Here is a 15946-nt window from a genome sequence, read left to right on the forward strand (position 1 = left end):
TAAAAAAAAAAAAAAAAAAAACAGGGACCTAGAAAATTCACTTAGAATGTTGGATAAAGATGAAAGGTATGCACACTGAAAGATCAGAGACAAGCCAAACACACACACACACACACACACACACACACACACACACACAATTCCAATTTATATTGAAGAACTCCAAAAGTGTCAGGAATTGGAAGTACAAGGTCTCTCTGAAGGTAGAGGTATAGGAGGGCTGAAAAAAAGGGGTTTCCTTTAAAGTTGGTTTGAGAAGCAGCAGTCAGAGGCTGCAAGGCCCCTCCCACCCCTCACTTCAACCAGATTCTGCAGATCTGCTTTGCAGAGAGGTTGAATTAAAGGCCTCCAGACTCAAAAGGTAGGAATAGGGATCAAAAGTCTACATGTTGAAATCCAGAGCTCAAGCTGCATTCCACAGCTCAGTCTGGGTTTGTTCACATGTACCTTATTATTCTACAGACGGAAAATTGGAGTAGTCCCTTCAAAGGAGACAGATATATTGAAAACAAAGCAAATCTACAGATACCATTATTCCCTGAGAAAACAGGTCCCTGCTGCTCACCCTACAAAGAGACTCATTGGTTAATAAGTAGCACTTGAGAACCAAGCTCACAATAAGTTTTCATGAAAGTGCCTTATGAGCAGGAAACTTAATTATTACCTGGCATGGGAGGGAAGCCTCCATTATGAAAAACACTGACTGAAACAGAAAAAGGACTGAGAAAAAAACAAAAATGTAGGGAATAAAATAAAACACTTAAAAATTCTAGAGGCGTAAAGATATAATATTGCAACCCCAAAGCAAGAAAAAAAGTTTTTATTTAAAAAGTAATACTAAAAGACCAAAATAATAACTCTTAAAATTGGAAGAGAGATAAAATTTAAGAAATTTACATTAGTATAGGAAAAAGACAGAGAAAAAAGATAAAAATATAATAATAATAGATTTCTATTAACAGGAAAGAGAAAATTATCAGATACATAATATGAAATAATAGGCCTACCAAGTACTCCACACAATAAAGACTCACACCAAATCATTAAGAAATTTCAAAGCATAGCTAGAAAAATACAATCCTTAAGTTTTCAGGCAAATAAAATCATATGGAAAGGATTAGAAATAAGAATGTCTTTGAATTTCTCAATAGCTTCATGGAATCTAACAAACAATAGAAAAATGCTTTCCAATTCTAAGAGAAAATAACTTTTCTATATTCAGTAAAATTGTCAGTCAACAATGAGGAGAGAAAAAAAACAAAACAAAACCAACCTTTTCAAATATGCAAATTCTTAAAGATATACAGATTAACCTATCCACATTGAATCAGGAGCCTTGTGAGCTTCAGGGAAATAATAATAATAACAACAACAACAACAACAACAGTAATAATAAAATATGGTATGTTTAAATATATCAGGACAGATTCTTACTTCTTTGGGGGAATTTAGAGACCAATAACAATAAGTAATTTTAAACTTCAGGGAAAGCAAAAATTGGTACAAGAATTTTAACCATACAATAGCACAGTTATGAATAATTATAATGAGATAAATACTTGAGTACAGATTTAACTAAAATATTTGAAATAATTGTGCTGATGGATGAGGCTGGAAAAGTTTATGAGCATGTAGAAGTGAGTGCTATGTAAGAGAGGTAAATTCTCTTCCTCTATGGTAGGAAGTTAACAGATAATATCTAAAACTAAAAGGGTTAGAGATAGCTAGCCTAGCATTGCTATTTAGAAATATAAAGATACAGGAGTCAAGACTCATTGCTTTCTGGGGAGAATAAGCTGAGGTATGGAGAAATGCAACAAAGAATTTCTGGTTTTCATTATACACTTTGTAGAACAATTGAATTTTTATGATGAAATAACTCTTATTTTGATAAAAAAATTAAAATTAAATTACAAAAAGAAACACTAAGAGTAAATGGAGAATTTCTAGTGCAAGTGTGCTTTGAGTTCATTCGTGTATTTCCACTACCAATCTCCAAGACTCCAAACAAGTATAAACAATAAAAATAAAAATAAACACCAGGAACAAGGATAAACAACAAAAACAAACAGAAAAGAGCTAAAAGGGCTGGGGATGTAGTTCAGTGGCCGAACACTTGCCCAGAATGTGCAAAGTCCTGGATTCAATCCTCAGTATCACGGAAATAATAACAAAAAAACTACAAAAAGTTGTCATTCAATGTATGGTCTGGAACTTACAAAAGAGGTTGAAGTAGGAGACATAAACTTTGAGAGTCGTCTTTTAATTGGTGATAAATTAATCCACTAAAGCGAATGAACTCATTTTATGGTGAGTGATGAGTGAGAAGGGATTGTGCCTTTCTGCTAGAAAAAGACTTCCCTGAACTGGGATGGGGCAGGTGAATGGGCAGGGACTATGATCTATCACAGGTCTCATCTGGTGAGAAACTAGAACTCCAAGGGGACCACTTAGATAGGGTTGCACCTCTGAAGTAGTGTTTAAAACAAATTATAGTCTCTGTTGGAAGGTGGTCTGTGTCAAACTGCTGCCTACAGGAGGGAGACAAGACTACAGCCACCTCCATACAAGGTCCAGGCCCAGTGTCCTCTGCAAGATCTACAAAAACTATCAGTTAAGACCTGGTACTGAACTGAATAGTCATGTGAATCCAACAATCAGAGATACAGTAAAATTGAAGAGCATATACAGTCTCCAACCCATAATGCCACAGGATTAGAAGATGCTACAACTTCTCCCCTCATATAAAATATGCCTCAAGGTCGACCACCCCAGCCTGTAATTCCACGGGGATTCAGTCTCTTTTTGTGTTCTTCTTCTACTATTAATATTCTACTTCCATCTTTAATGTCGTCCTCTGAGTGCTATATGGCCATTATTTCTGCCAAGCAGAGAAAAGGAGAGAGAACTATGAAGTTTCTCTCATCAAGAGTTATCCTCTTCTGGGCTGGGGATGTGGCTCAAGTGGTAGTGTGCTCACCTAGCATGCGTGAGGCACTGGGTTTGATTCTCAGCACCACATAAAAATAAAATATTGTGTCCACCTAAAACTAAAAAATAAATATTTTTTAAAAGAGTTATCCTCTTTTTAAGGTTTTTCAGAGGCCTCTTCTAGCAACTTCCACTCAAGTACACAGAACTCGGCCACATTGGCATTCTTCTCAGCCCAGGACCACAACTTTTCTACTGAGTACTTTACTACTCCCAACAAAACTTAGGTGCTGATATTGAGAACAAAGGAGGGAATGAATAAGTGGGCCATCAGCAGTGTCTGTCACAAATAGTATCTTGATAAACCAGTAAAAATGAGCAAATGAAACAATGGAAAAACAGAAAAGATAAAAGGGAAAATCATGTTTATAAGTGCTAAACTAAACTGAATTCTGCTATTAAAAGATAACCTCGTAGCTACTCAGGCATGAGATTGAAAATTCAAGGCCAGCCTGAGGAACCTTTCTCAAAATGAAATAAACTCATTTAAAATGAAATTAAAAGAGCTGGGTGTGTAGCTCAGTGGTAGAGCCCTTGGAAAGCATATGCTGGGTCCTGGGGCTTAATTTCAGTATCCTGCTACACACACACACTGTTGGACTAATTAAATGAAAAATTAAAACCACTGTAAAACACAGTTCAATAGAAATTATTTAAAATGCTGAACTCAAGCAACACCTGTCCTTTCCCCAGTTTCTTCATCTTATTCTTCAATGGTAAACAGAGTTCAGAGCCAATGATGATGGTGGTACTGCCTGTCCTCTGTCCAGGTGGTTGGCCCCACCCAGTGGGCCCTTGTAGACCTGCCTAGCACCAGGCAGGGTCAGAAGACCAGTTACAATTTGGGGAGCCTGAGTTTATGACAGTGACCAAACTCCTGAGCAAAAAGGAGCAGGACCTGAGGGAGATCCAGCACTTGCTGCAGGATGAGAACGAAGATTTCAAAGAAACTTGCAGAGAATGAAAATAACATGTCAAAAAGAATAAAACATTAGATTATCTTACTTTGGGTTCCCTCAGATGAAAATGATTTGATCCTGGAGGAACTGAGGAGTTGGGGGGTCAGGAGGAAATGTTCTTTACCTCAGAGATGTTTGTTATGTATCATCAATATGCTGCATTGGAAAGATGTCATTCTGAAATCCTAGAATACTTTCCAAGTGAAACAGGCACCCTTACAACTGCCAGCACTGGAGTTTCAGAAGTCTATAAATACATGAAATTTCAAAGAGTGCTGCACAGAGTACAGGGTGCCAAAGACAGCACCATGACAGCAGCAATACTGCCCTGACCTACTAAAATTAACCTGGTGATTAATCCTAAAGATATGAGGACTGATACTAAGTGAGTCAATGGAGCTGGGATCAGCAAGGAAATATAATGGACAATGCTGTCTGGACAGTTCCTTTTCTAAAAGGTGTTGCTTTTGATGTCAACAAGGAATCGTAACAGAAAAAAATAGAGATGGCTATGAAAGTTACATGCAAAACAGTACATCATGCTTCTGGAGGAAGAAATAGGTAAAAGGAAGAACCCTAGGAAGATTCAGGTTGAAACTTAAGACAGGTCAGAGAAAATAATATAATTTTCCACAGAATCATAGAATAAACAAATCACTGCAGTCTTGGAAGTTTTTATGCAAAGAGATTATATACTGCATGAATTTATACAGTCATCAAAGGACTATCTGATAATGATTCTTTAGTAGAAGTTATTTCCAAAACAGTTTAGGTTGATTTGTTATTAAAGCATTTTATTAGCTTATAAAAATTCTATAGCAAATCACATTGTGCAAGTATTCACCAGTATTCTCTTGAAAAATTAGTCAACATATTTGGAAGTAATATGCATATTCTTAAGATTGTAGATTATTACTGTAAATATCTCAGTGTATTAGTAAAACATACAATATAATCATGACTGATGTCATAAATTTGGACTCCTCTGTACAAGAACTAGACAAAGAAAAATAGTCATTTGTTTTTATGTAAAACATATAATGGGTGATCAAAAACTTGTATAACTCTTTTAAAAACCTTCAAATAGAAAATAGTAGAAATGACATTAACTCTCATATTAGTCAGAAGACACAAGCATATTATTAATTTGAGTGATAATGGAATTAAATAAGAGAGGATAACAGAGAATTCTATTACACTGAAAGACAGTACCCTAGGACTGAGAATGAGTACTCAAAGAAAGAACATCCTTGTAAAAGGTTCTCCTTCCTTATGATGAAGTCAGGTCTATCAGATGGTATGGCTGCAGCCCAATCAATGATGAAAACATCGGAGGTTTGCTCTGGACTACGGCTGTATGTAGCTGGTGGATCAGGCCTTGGCACACAGGAACTGGTAAGCAAGAAGCCTCCTGTTGATGTATGAATGAAACTTGTTGGTTGGTAAGCTTCAGAGGGTTTCTCTCTTAAGAGTTGTTTAGAGGGGCTGGGGATGTGGCTCAAGCGGTAGCTCACTCACCTGGCATGAGTACGGCCCGGGTTCCATCCTCAGCTCCGCATACAAACAAAGATGTTGTGTCTGCCGAAAACTAAAAAAATATTTAAAAAGATTCTCTCTCACTCTTTCTTTAAAAAAAAAAAAAAAAAGAGTTCTTTAGAGAAGCAGAACCAATATGCTGTGTACATACAGATTTATTTTAAGGACTGGCTCACATGATTACTGAAGCCGATAGGCTGGAGACTCGGAAGAGCTGAGGGTGCAATCTTAGTCCTAAGGCAGTCTGCTGGAGAATTTTCTCTTGCCTGAAGAAAGCTGATCTTTTTATTCTATACAGATGTTCAACTGATTGGCTGCAACCCACTGACATTATGAAGGACAATCTGCTTTATACAATTCTATGGTTCAAGTGTCAACTTCATCCCAATAATGTCCTCATAGAAATATCCATAATAATGTGTGACCAAATATATAGGTACTTACGGCCAGTCTCATTGACACATAAAATTAACCACCATAGTGCCTAAGAGCGCCCTTAGCAGCTATGCCATAAAAGAGGAGAAATGAAACCCTCTCCTTGCAACATCCTTCCAACCCCCTCTACCCGCAGAGGTTAACATGGTGCTAGCTGGAGAAGGAGAAATGTACAGGTTGCTATGGTTTGAATGTGTTCCCCCCAAAACTGAGGCATTGCAATAAGATAGTATTAATAGTCTTATGATTGGGCCATGAGAGGTCTCCTTTATAAATGTGATTAGTGCTCTTACAAGAAAGAGGCTTCATGCCATGTGTGGCTATTTTGCCCTTCTGCCATATGAAAACACCAAATAGCCCTCACCAAAAAAGAAATACCAGCACCTTAGTCTCAGACTTCCCAGCTTCCAGAACTGAAAAATTTCTGTTCTTTATAAATTAAAATAATAAATGAGGGCTGGGGTTATGGCTCAGTGATAGAGCGCTTGCCTGGCACATGTGAAGTGCTGGGTTCCATCCTCAGCACCACATAAAAATAAACAAAGGTATTATGTCCATCTACAATGAAAACAACAACAACAAACCCCCCCAAAAACAAATAATTAAAGTATCTCCTTTTTGTATATCTAGTATGGCTAGTTCAGTGGTTTATCAAATTTCAGGATTAAAACTTACCTCCAAGTTGTTTTATTCAAATTTCACATATCTGATTAAATCATGTATAAGAAAAGAAATACTTGCAGCAGATATGTTTTGATGCATTTTAACCTTCAAGATTGTAAAGTTGCTGTTTATACTCTGGGGCGTTATAATCTAAGTGAATCTGGGGGAACATTTTAGTGGAAGATAATCTCATAAGTATGCATGATTTTAAATTTAATAAATTATCAGAATATGATCATTATAATAAATTTGATGCCAGTTGTTAAATAATTATTTATGGGCAAGCATCAGTTTGTAAATTTTGCAAAGTGATGACAGGAAACACATAAAATCTACACTGAAAATGTGTAATGAGAGGCTTTGAGTTGTCAGAAGGAAGTGTGAAAGTGTTGGGTACTTGAATGATGGAAGAGTACAGGGGTCAAGGACACATGCATCATACTTTGAAACGTTACCAAGGGTCACTAAACCATGTTGCAAACTCTGCCACAGTTATTGTCAATTCTTTGTAACTCTGATGATGCTCTCCATAGTTCAGGTTTGAACTTTGCCTGTAAGAAACTACACATCCTGTACTGGTTTTGTAATGTAGCTTTAATCTTTAAAGAGATCAAAAAATAGACTCTATAGCTGAACATGGTGGCACATACCTGTAATCCCAGTGGCTTGGGAGGCTAAGGCAGGAGGATCGAGAGTTCAAAGCAAGCATCAGTAAAAGCAAGGCACTAAGCAACTCAGTGAGACCCTGTCTCTAAATAAAATACAAAAAATAGGGCTGGGGATGTGGCTCAGTGGTCCAGTGCCCCTGAGTTCAATCCCTGGTCCCCCATGCCCTCCCCTCATCCCCCCCTCAAAAAAAAAAACACCACAGAGCCTGTAGTAGCCAGTATTCAGCTGACTTATAGTAATGATAAAACACAGACTAATAATCCAATTACACTAAAGGAAAAGTGTCAGTTCTATTAGAAAATCTTGACACACAAACTGTTACAGCTATATCTGTATTAGTTTCATGAAAGTAATGACAGGAAAAAGATCAGAATTTAGTTTTTCACTAATTATTTTTTTAAATTTTTTTAGTTGAACATGGACACAGTATCTTTGTTTTACTTATTTACTAATTTTATGTGGTGCTGAGGATCGAACCCAGTGCCTCACATATGCAAGGCAAGTGCTCTACCACTGAGCCACAACTGCCGCAGTCTGGCTGGGCACAATCAGGAGCCACTTGTCAAAAGAAACTAACTTTATTTTTAGAACCACACACGCCAAACAAAACAGCCTCTCAGGAAAAACCCTCAGAGCCTTAACTGCCACCACCAGCTTTCCACAAGCCTCTCTCTCCCACACAAGCTTTTCTCCACCTCCCACAATCCTCCTGCTCTTGAGGCCGATTGGCTGGGTCACGTGGGCGGAGCCAAAAAAGTCCCCCAATGAGCAGCTCCGTGGTCTGAAAGGGCAGGGAAACAGCCCAATGAGCATCACCGCAGAGGAGCCAATCAGCTAGATGTTGCTAGGGCCGAGGAGCCAATCAGCTAGATGTTGCTGGGGCCGCTGTGAGCCAATCATCAGCCGGCAGCTGGAAGTTTGCTGGCAGCTGGAAGTTTGCTGGGGCCCCTTCGGCTGTGGCTCTCAACATCTCCCCCTCTCTGTTTAAACAACAAGCATGTGGCTTAGGGACCGTGCCTGCCTTAGGTTGTCCAATAGTACATATGGTCCTTAGGTTGGTACCATTGCAATTGGATCTTACCCGTCACTGACTACCGGTCCAGTATACAGCCACACCTGTGGAGAGGTCTTTGTACCAGCGGGGGGGTGAGGTTCTTTGCCTCACCTCTGTTGGCCCCCAAATTTTAGCTGGACGATCATGACAAGCAGAAGGGAGGAAGATACACCAAGCCAATTGACGGCTCCTTTTGGAAAAATTGTACCACCGATGACATCATCAGCAAAAATACCCCAACACTACCACAAGTCGCTGCACCAACAGATAGTTCACAATGCATACAGGTGAGCTCACAATGTGTCCAGGCAAGTTCTGCAAGCAGTTCAGTGATGGCTATTGTAGAAGCTGTAGATTGGTTTTATCTTTGACTTCACCAGCACTGGGATGAAGATAGGAATTCTGGCAATAATGGCTAAAGAAAAAATTATGTAACATTACAGAAGGCACTAAAAGAAAACAATTTTCTTAACAATTTACATTATCTTTAAGAGAATTATTAAATATAATGAAAAGGAAAGGTGAAAGTAAACAAACAGATCTGTTAACCTTCTTTTGTGTTCACATATTAAAACAATCTTTAACAGCTGTTTACCCAATTAAATTAAACCATTTAAATCACGTGAATTAAAAAAAAATATTTGGATCCATTTTATCATGAGCGCTCATCATATATGATATATGGACATACATACATTCAAACATATAACACAAAACACAAGTGTGCACACATAATATAATACATACAACACATAACATTATAGTAAAGGCCTTATAACTTTTTACAGGTGAAATCTCCATTGCAATGTTTAAAAACTCTATAGTCAAAAAATAGAACTGATCAGCAAAACATTAACCTAGGTCTGTATGAGCTCAAAAAACAAAATAGAACTTCATGATATGGCAAAGGGCAATAATAAAATAGATATTGAAAAAAGCATCCTGGTTCTGTTGCAGATGTAAGAATAGCCAAACTGGAGTTTTGGATATCAGTTGTTATGGATTTGAGCCAAATCATCTTCTTTTTGGTCTGTAGAAATCGCTTTAGTTAATCTTTCTGGAATCCAAATCGGCTGCTGTTCTCCCTGTGGAAACACATAAACAGACCCCCGACTCCAGACAATCACTGGGTCAGGACCTTGGTTAATCTCTCTGGAATCCAAATCGGCTGCTGTTCTCCCTGTGGAAACACACAAACAGACCCCCGACTCCAGACAATTACTGGGTCAGGACCTTTCCATTGTCCTGTTAGAATATCCTTCCAAAGTACCTTGGGCTTATGTACATTTTTTGGACACATATGCCTTTCCGCAGCACTAAGTCCTGATGAATCCAAATTTAAAAAGTTTAGAGTAAAAAGGGTTATTTTAAGTTTATCTTTGGGGAATATATACCCCTTCCCAATTCCTTCTTTTTGCTTTAATAAGTACATTTTAATAGTTTGATGAGCTCTTTCAACTATGCCTTGTCCCTGTGGATTGTATGGGATTCCTGTTATATGAGTAATGCCAAATGTTGAGCAAAATTGTTTAAAAGAGGTAGAAGTATAACCAGGGGCATTATCTGTTTTTAACTGTTTTGGAACACCCACAGTGGCAAAATTTTGTAAGCAATGAGCTATAACATCTTTAGTTTTTTCTCCGGCATGAAGGGAGCCCATCAAAAATCCAGAAGAAGTATCAACTGTAACATGCAAATATTTTAATTTTCCAAATTCTGGCAAGTGTGTGACGTCCATCTGCCAAATATGGTTAGGTATCAATCCTCTAGGATTGACTCCAAGATTAACTTGTGGTAAAAAGGTCACACAATTTTGACATTGTTTTATTATTTGTCTAGCTTGTTCCTTAGTTATTTTAAAACGCTTTTGTAAAGTATTAGCATTGACATGGAACTTTTTATGAAAATTTATAGCTTCTTCTAGTGTAGAGAAAATATGTATGTCATGTGTAGTTTTATCTGCTAAATCATTGCCCAAACTAAGGGCTCCAGGCAATCCTGTATGTGCCCTGATATGTCCTATAAAGAATGGATCTTTTCTGTCCCAGATTAGACTTTGTATAGTGGAAAGCAAAGAGAAAACAGTAGAAGAAGGGGAAATCCTACCAGCATCTTCAAGAGATACTATAGCATTAACTACATACTGACTATCAGAAAATAAATTAAATACAGAATCTTTAAACATCACAAAAGCTTGTAAAACTGCATTAAGCTCTACCTTTTGAGCTGATTGTTTGGGTACTAAAAATGTAAAAGTTTGATCAGGGGTAACTACTGCTGCTGTACCATTATTTGACCCATCAGTGAATATATTTGGAGCATTCATGATAGGTGTTTTTCTTGTCATTTTTGGAAAAATTACAGGATGCAATGACCAAAAAGACAATAAAGGATTAGATGGTAAGTGGTTATCAAATGAAACATTAGATTTGCACATGATTATTGCCCAAGTATTTAACTCATTAGCTAACTCATCAATTTGATTCATAGTATATGGAGTAATAATTTTATTGGGAGAAATTCCAAACACTCCCTTTGCTGCTTTTATTCCTTTGAGTATTAATTGTCCTACAGCCTCAGGATACCTAGTAAGAATAGTGTTAGGAGAATAAGATAAATGTATCCATAATAATGGACCTTCTTGCCAAAATACTCCTGTAGGAATATTTTTTGTTGGTAGTACAATAAATAATAAAGGCAAACTTATATCAATTCTATCCAAATGCATATTTTCCATATATGTTTCAATGATTTTTAATGCCTTTCTTGCTTCAGGCGTTAACATTCGGGGTGAATTTGGATCTGATGGACCTTTTAGGATATCAAATAAAGGTCCCAACTCTCCTGTTGGTATACCTAAATAAGGCCTTATCCAATTTATGTCTCCTAATAACTTTTGAAAGTCATTAAGTGATTTGAGTTGATCTACTCGTATTTGAATTTTTGGTGGACGGACCATGGTTGAGGATAATAGAACTCCTAAATAATTAATTGGAAAATTTAATTGTACTTTATCTATTGCTATCTCTAGATTATAATTTTTTAATAAGTTTGTAAGTGTGGCATAACATTCTAGCAATGTGTTTTTATCTTTGTGTGCTAATAATACATCATCCATATAGTGAAATATTTGTAGTTCAGGATTTTGATTTCTAAGTGGCTGGATTACTTTGTTAACATAAATTTGACACATAGTTGGGCTGTTAGCCATCCCTTGAGGGAGTACTTTCCATTCATATCTCTGATCAGGACCTTCATGATTCAGTGCAGGGATAGTAAATGCAAAACGTGGACTATCCTCAGGATGAATTGGAATTGAAAAAAAACAATCTTTAATATCTATAACTAAAACATACCAGGTTTTTGGCAAAGCAGACAATTGAGGAATCCCTGATTGAGCAGGTCCCATAATAACCATCTCATTATTAATGGCTCTTAAATCTTGCAATAATCTCCATTTACCAGATTTCTTTTTGATGACAAAAATGGGAGTATTATGGGGAGATACAGAAGGTTGTATATGTCCTTCTGCTAATTGTTGTTTGACCAGGTCATGGGCTGCTTGTATCTTTTCTTTAGTCAGGGGCCACTGAGGAACCCATACTGGTCTTTCTGATTTCCAAGTAATTTTTATTGTCTCAGTGGCCCTTTCTGAAAATCCAACCCATGTCTGTCTGTTCCTTGATCTATTTGTATTGGTGCTGCTATACCTTGTTCTTGTTTTTCTAATCTTTTTCCTTTCCTAAAACCTTGTCTAGTCATAATAGTGGGTGCATTTTGGTTGATGTTATTTGTTAATGTCAAACCTAATTGATCTAGGACATCTCGTCCCCATAAATTTACGGGAAGATGATCCAATACATATGGCTGTATAGTTCCTTCACATCCTTCAGGATCCTTCCAATCTAATACCATTGCACTTCTATGGGGATTAGTCGCCACTCCTAGGCCTCGAAGCGTTTGAGTGGCTTGTTGTAATGGCCAATGTTTTGGCCATTCTTGACGAGAGATGATGCTAAGGTCTGCACCTGTATCCAGTAGCCCATTAAATTCATGTCCTTGAATATTTAGTTTTAGCATGGGGCGAGAATCTAAATTTAAAGAAAGCATAGCCCAATCTACACCTGTGGAGCCTAATCCCTTGGAACCTCTTTCTACAGTACGACTGGAAAATTTATCATGTAGGCTGGGTATTATTAGTAACTGTGCTATTCTATCTCCTGGTGAAATTACTGATATACCCTTTGGAGAACTGGCTATAATTTTTATTTCACCTTCATAATCGGGATCAATTACCCCAGGACTTATCATAAGTCCTTTTAGAGTAGAAGAGCTGCGTCCCAATAATAAGCCTACTGTTCCTTTGGGAAGAGGTCCTTTCACCCCTGTGGGAATGATTTGAACTCCCATCTCTGGAGTTAGTACTGCTCTGGCGGAGGCGCAGATGTCCAACCCTGCGCTCCCTCTGGTTTGTCTGATGAGGGATCTGATGGACAATGTGTCCTGGGCACTACCCTGATGGGGTTGCTGGGTTCCTCCAGTGCTCCGTATATTTGTGGTTTTGGGCCCCGGAGCATTGGGCCCCCCTGTCCATTTTTTGGCAATGGAGCCCGATGCCTTTCTCCACGATATCGTGGATAAACACCTGGTCCTTGTTCGTTTTTTGATAATGGAGTACCCTCTATGGTGGTTTGAGAACGGCATTCATTAGCCCAATGTCTCCCTCTACGGCATCGTGGGCAAATACCTGGTATTCTACTCCTTTGATACCTAGTTTTGTTAAACCCTCCTCCAATGGGGCAATTCCTTTTAAAATGTCCTGTTTGTTCACAATTGTAGCATGTTCTTGGCCTGGCATCTAAAGCCTGTTTTACTGCAGCTGCCACAATTTGCCCTTGTTCATTAATGTCTCTGGCATCTAAAGCCTGTTTTACTGCAGCTGCCACGACTTGCTCTTGTTCATTAATGTCTCTACATAATTTAATATATGTGTTTAAATCTTCATGTTTCCATGGTCTAATGATATCTCTGCACCAACGATTCGCTTGCTCATAAGCCAGGTGTTTTAGTAATGGCATTGCTTGTTCTGTATTCCCAAAAACTCTGGTAGCTGTTTGAATAAGCCTATCTACAAATTCAGCATAAGGTTCATTAGCTCCTTGTATTACCTTAGATAATTGACCTTGTAAACCTCCATGTCCTTGTAAAGTCTTCCATGCCTTAATTGCATCTGCAGCAATTTGTGCGTATACACCAGGATCATATGCAATTTGTTGCTGCTGATCCTCATAAGGTCCCTTTCCTAACAACATATCTAGATTTCTCTGAGGATAACCAGCTGCTGCATTTCGCCTAGCCGTCTCCTTGCAAAATTCCTCATTGGCAACCTTCCATAACAGGTATTGTCCTCCATTTAGCACAGCTTTACACATATTAGCCCAATCTGCTGGCGTCATGTTCAAGTTGTTAATGGATTCGACCATGCTTACAGTGAAGGGTGCTTGAGGACCATAGGTTGTTACAGCCTCTTTTAGCTGCTTCACTGTTTTGAAATTTAAAACTTGGTAAAATCGCTGCCCTCCTGCCTCAAATACAGGGCATGTTAATATTTGAGATCTTGTCTCAGGATCCCAACTATCAACTGCGGGGGTTGGGGACCTCCCAGCATATGGAGGTGGCCTTGTTAGTTGGACACTTACGTCCTCTGGTGATAGAAAGGTGTTAGTAGCAGTCTCCTGTTGTAACTTTCCCCCTGATGGCTTTTTCTGTTTTACACTTTCTTTCTCTGTCTGACTAGCTTGAGAGGCCTTCTCTTTTACTTGAATCTTTTCCTCTGTCTGACTAACTTGAGAGACCTTCTCTTTTACTTGAATCATTATGTCTTCTTCTTCCTCTACCATTGTCTGAACTGAAGGCTTTGGACTAAGCAAACAAGATATGAACGTCCACAATGGCAATGTGCCAACTGGCAGAGTCCCTGGGCTTTTCTTTTCTATTCTTTTTAAATCTTCACCATGATGGTTCCATTGTGATATATTTAACAACTCCTCCTTAAAAAGCCATGGGCTACATTTTTGTATTGTATCAACGTATGCCCTGATTGTTCTTGATTTTACTGAGATGCCTCCTTCCTCTAACAATTTACTTAACACTCTTTCAGTTTGTTTTTTACTAATTTCTGATCCCGTATTTCTACTATAATACAACCCAACAAGATAACGCCTAACAAAACTGAAACAGAGTGAAACAAAATTGGAACAACACAAAATCATTATAATAGCCTCCTGAAATGTCCATCCGTCCTTTCTCCCTATCTGTTCCTCAGATGTGAGCGGTTTTTCTTCCATCTTACACATCTCCAGGGACAGGCAACTTAAAACAAAAGTGAAACAAAATAACAAAAGAAGAATCTTAAAATGGCTACCCATCCTCTTGCCCTGCCCTCAGGGGCGAGCAGTTCACTTACCCTCAGTCGCTCCCCGTGCGAGCCACCAAATGCCGCAGTCTGGCTGGGCACAATCAGGAGCCACTTGTCAAAAGAAACTAACTTTATTTTTAGAACCACACACGCCAAACAAAACAGCCTCTCAGGAAAAACCCTCAGAGCCTCAACTGCCACCACCGGCTTTCCACAAGCCTCTCTCTCCCACACAAGCTTTTCTCCACCTCCCACAATCCTCCTGCTCTTGAGGCCAATTGGCTGGGTCACGTGGGCGGAGCCAAAAAAGTCCCCCAATGAGCAGCTCCGTGGTCTGAAAGGGCAGGGAAACAGCCCAATGAGCATCACCGCAGAGGAGCCAATCAGCTAGATGTTGCTGGGGCCGAGGAGCCAATCAGCTAGATGTTGCTGGGGCCGCTGTGAGCCAATCATCAGCCGGCAGCTGGAAGTTTGCTGGGGCCCCTTCGGCTGTGGCTCTCAACACACAACCTTAGCCCCTCACTAATTATTAATAAAGCATGAATAAGACAATTTAGTCCATTAGTAAAATTTTGCTTTTTAATTTTAAGAAGTTCTTTACCTGTACTATCTAATTGAATAGAACATCAATTCTGCTAAGCAGATGGCATTACCTTCACTTAGTAGAGGACATAACTAGAGAGAGGTTTCAGTGGTTTGTCAAAATTTACACCAGATACTATCAGAAGTTTCAAATGCAGATTTTCTAGCTCCAGGTCCAATTTTATTTATAACGCAGCAAACTGTAAATTAAACTAGCCAACTTTTCTTAACTTGAGGCCTATGAGTCCATTGAAAATGTGTACAACATTTTGGAGTGTGTGTGATGAAAGTAGTGGTGTGGAAATCTTTCTAATTATCAAAGGAATTCATGATCAAAAATGCTCAGAACCACTGACCAATTTCCTGTAAATTCTTGAAACAGAGATCATGTCTTATTCACAATTGTATCCCTAGCACTACTATAATGAAAGGTGGCAAGGACTCAATAAACGTGGTATGAATAACATGTCAAATAAATTACTTTTCTAATGTTATTTGTGTAACATTAAATCCTCAAATTTTCCTTTACATTAATAGCAGATATAGACATTCTATACATTATCCTAAATAATCAAAATAAACTTGCTAAAATTTTGATATAATAAGCATTTGAATTAGATCATCACTGTATTATATTAA

The 15946-nt window shown here is 38.3% G+C and overlaps 1 long non-coding RNA gene and 1 pseudogene across 1 annotated transcript; one reads left to right on the forward strand and one right to left on the reverse strand.

Annotated features, from left to right (window-relative positions):
• The first annotated feature begins 1601 nt into the window (after positions 1-1601).
• Positions 1602-4605, forward strand: LOC125611791 (annotated as a pseudogene).
• Positions 4606-4723: 118 nt separating this feature from the next.
• Positions 4724-6400, reverse strand: LOC107152792. The gene is made up of 2 exons (XR_001504822.2): positions 5469-6400; positions 4724-5361 (listed from the first exon to the last, which is right to left on the reverse strand). It is a non-coding gene; the product is annotated as an uncharacterized LOC107152792 (long non-coding RNA).
• Positions 6401-15946: the final 9546 nt, after the last annotated feature.

Source organism: Marmota marmota, unplaced genomic scaffold (genome assembly GCF_001458135.2).
Source record: "Marmota marmota marmota unplaced genomic scaffold, marMar, whole genome shotgun sequence".
NCBI classification, from domain to species: domain Eukaryota; kingdom Metazoa; phylum Chordata; class Mammalia; order Rodentia; family Sciuridae; genus Marmota; species Marmota marmota.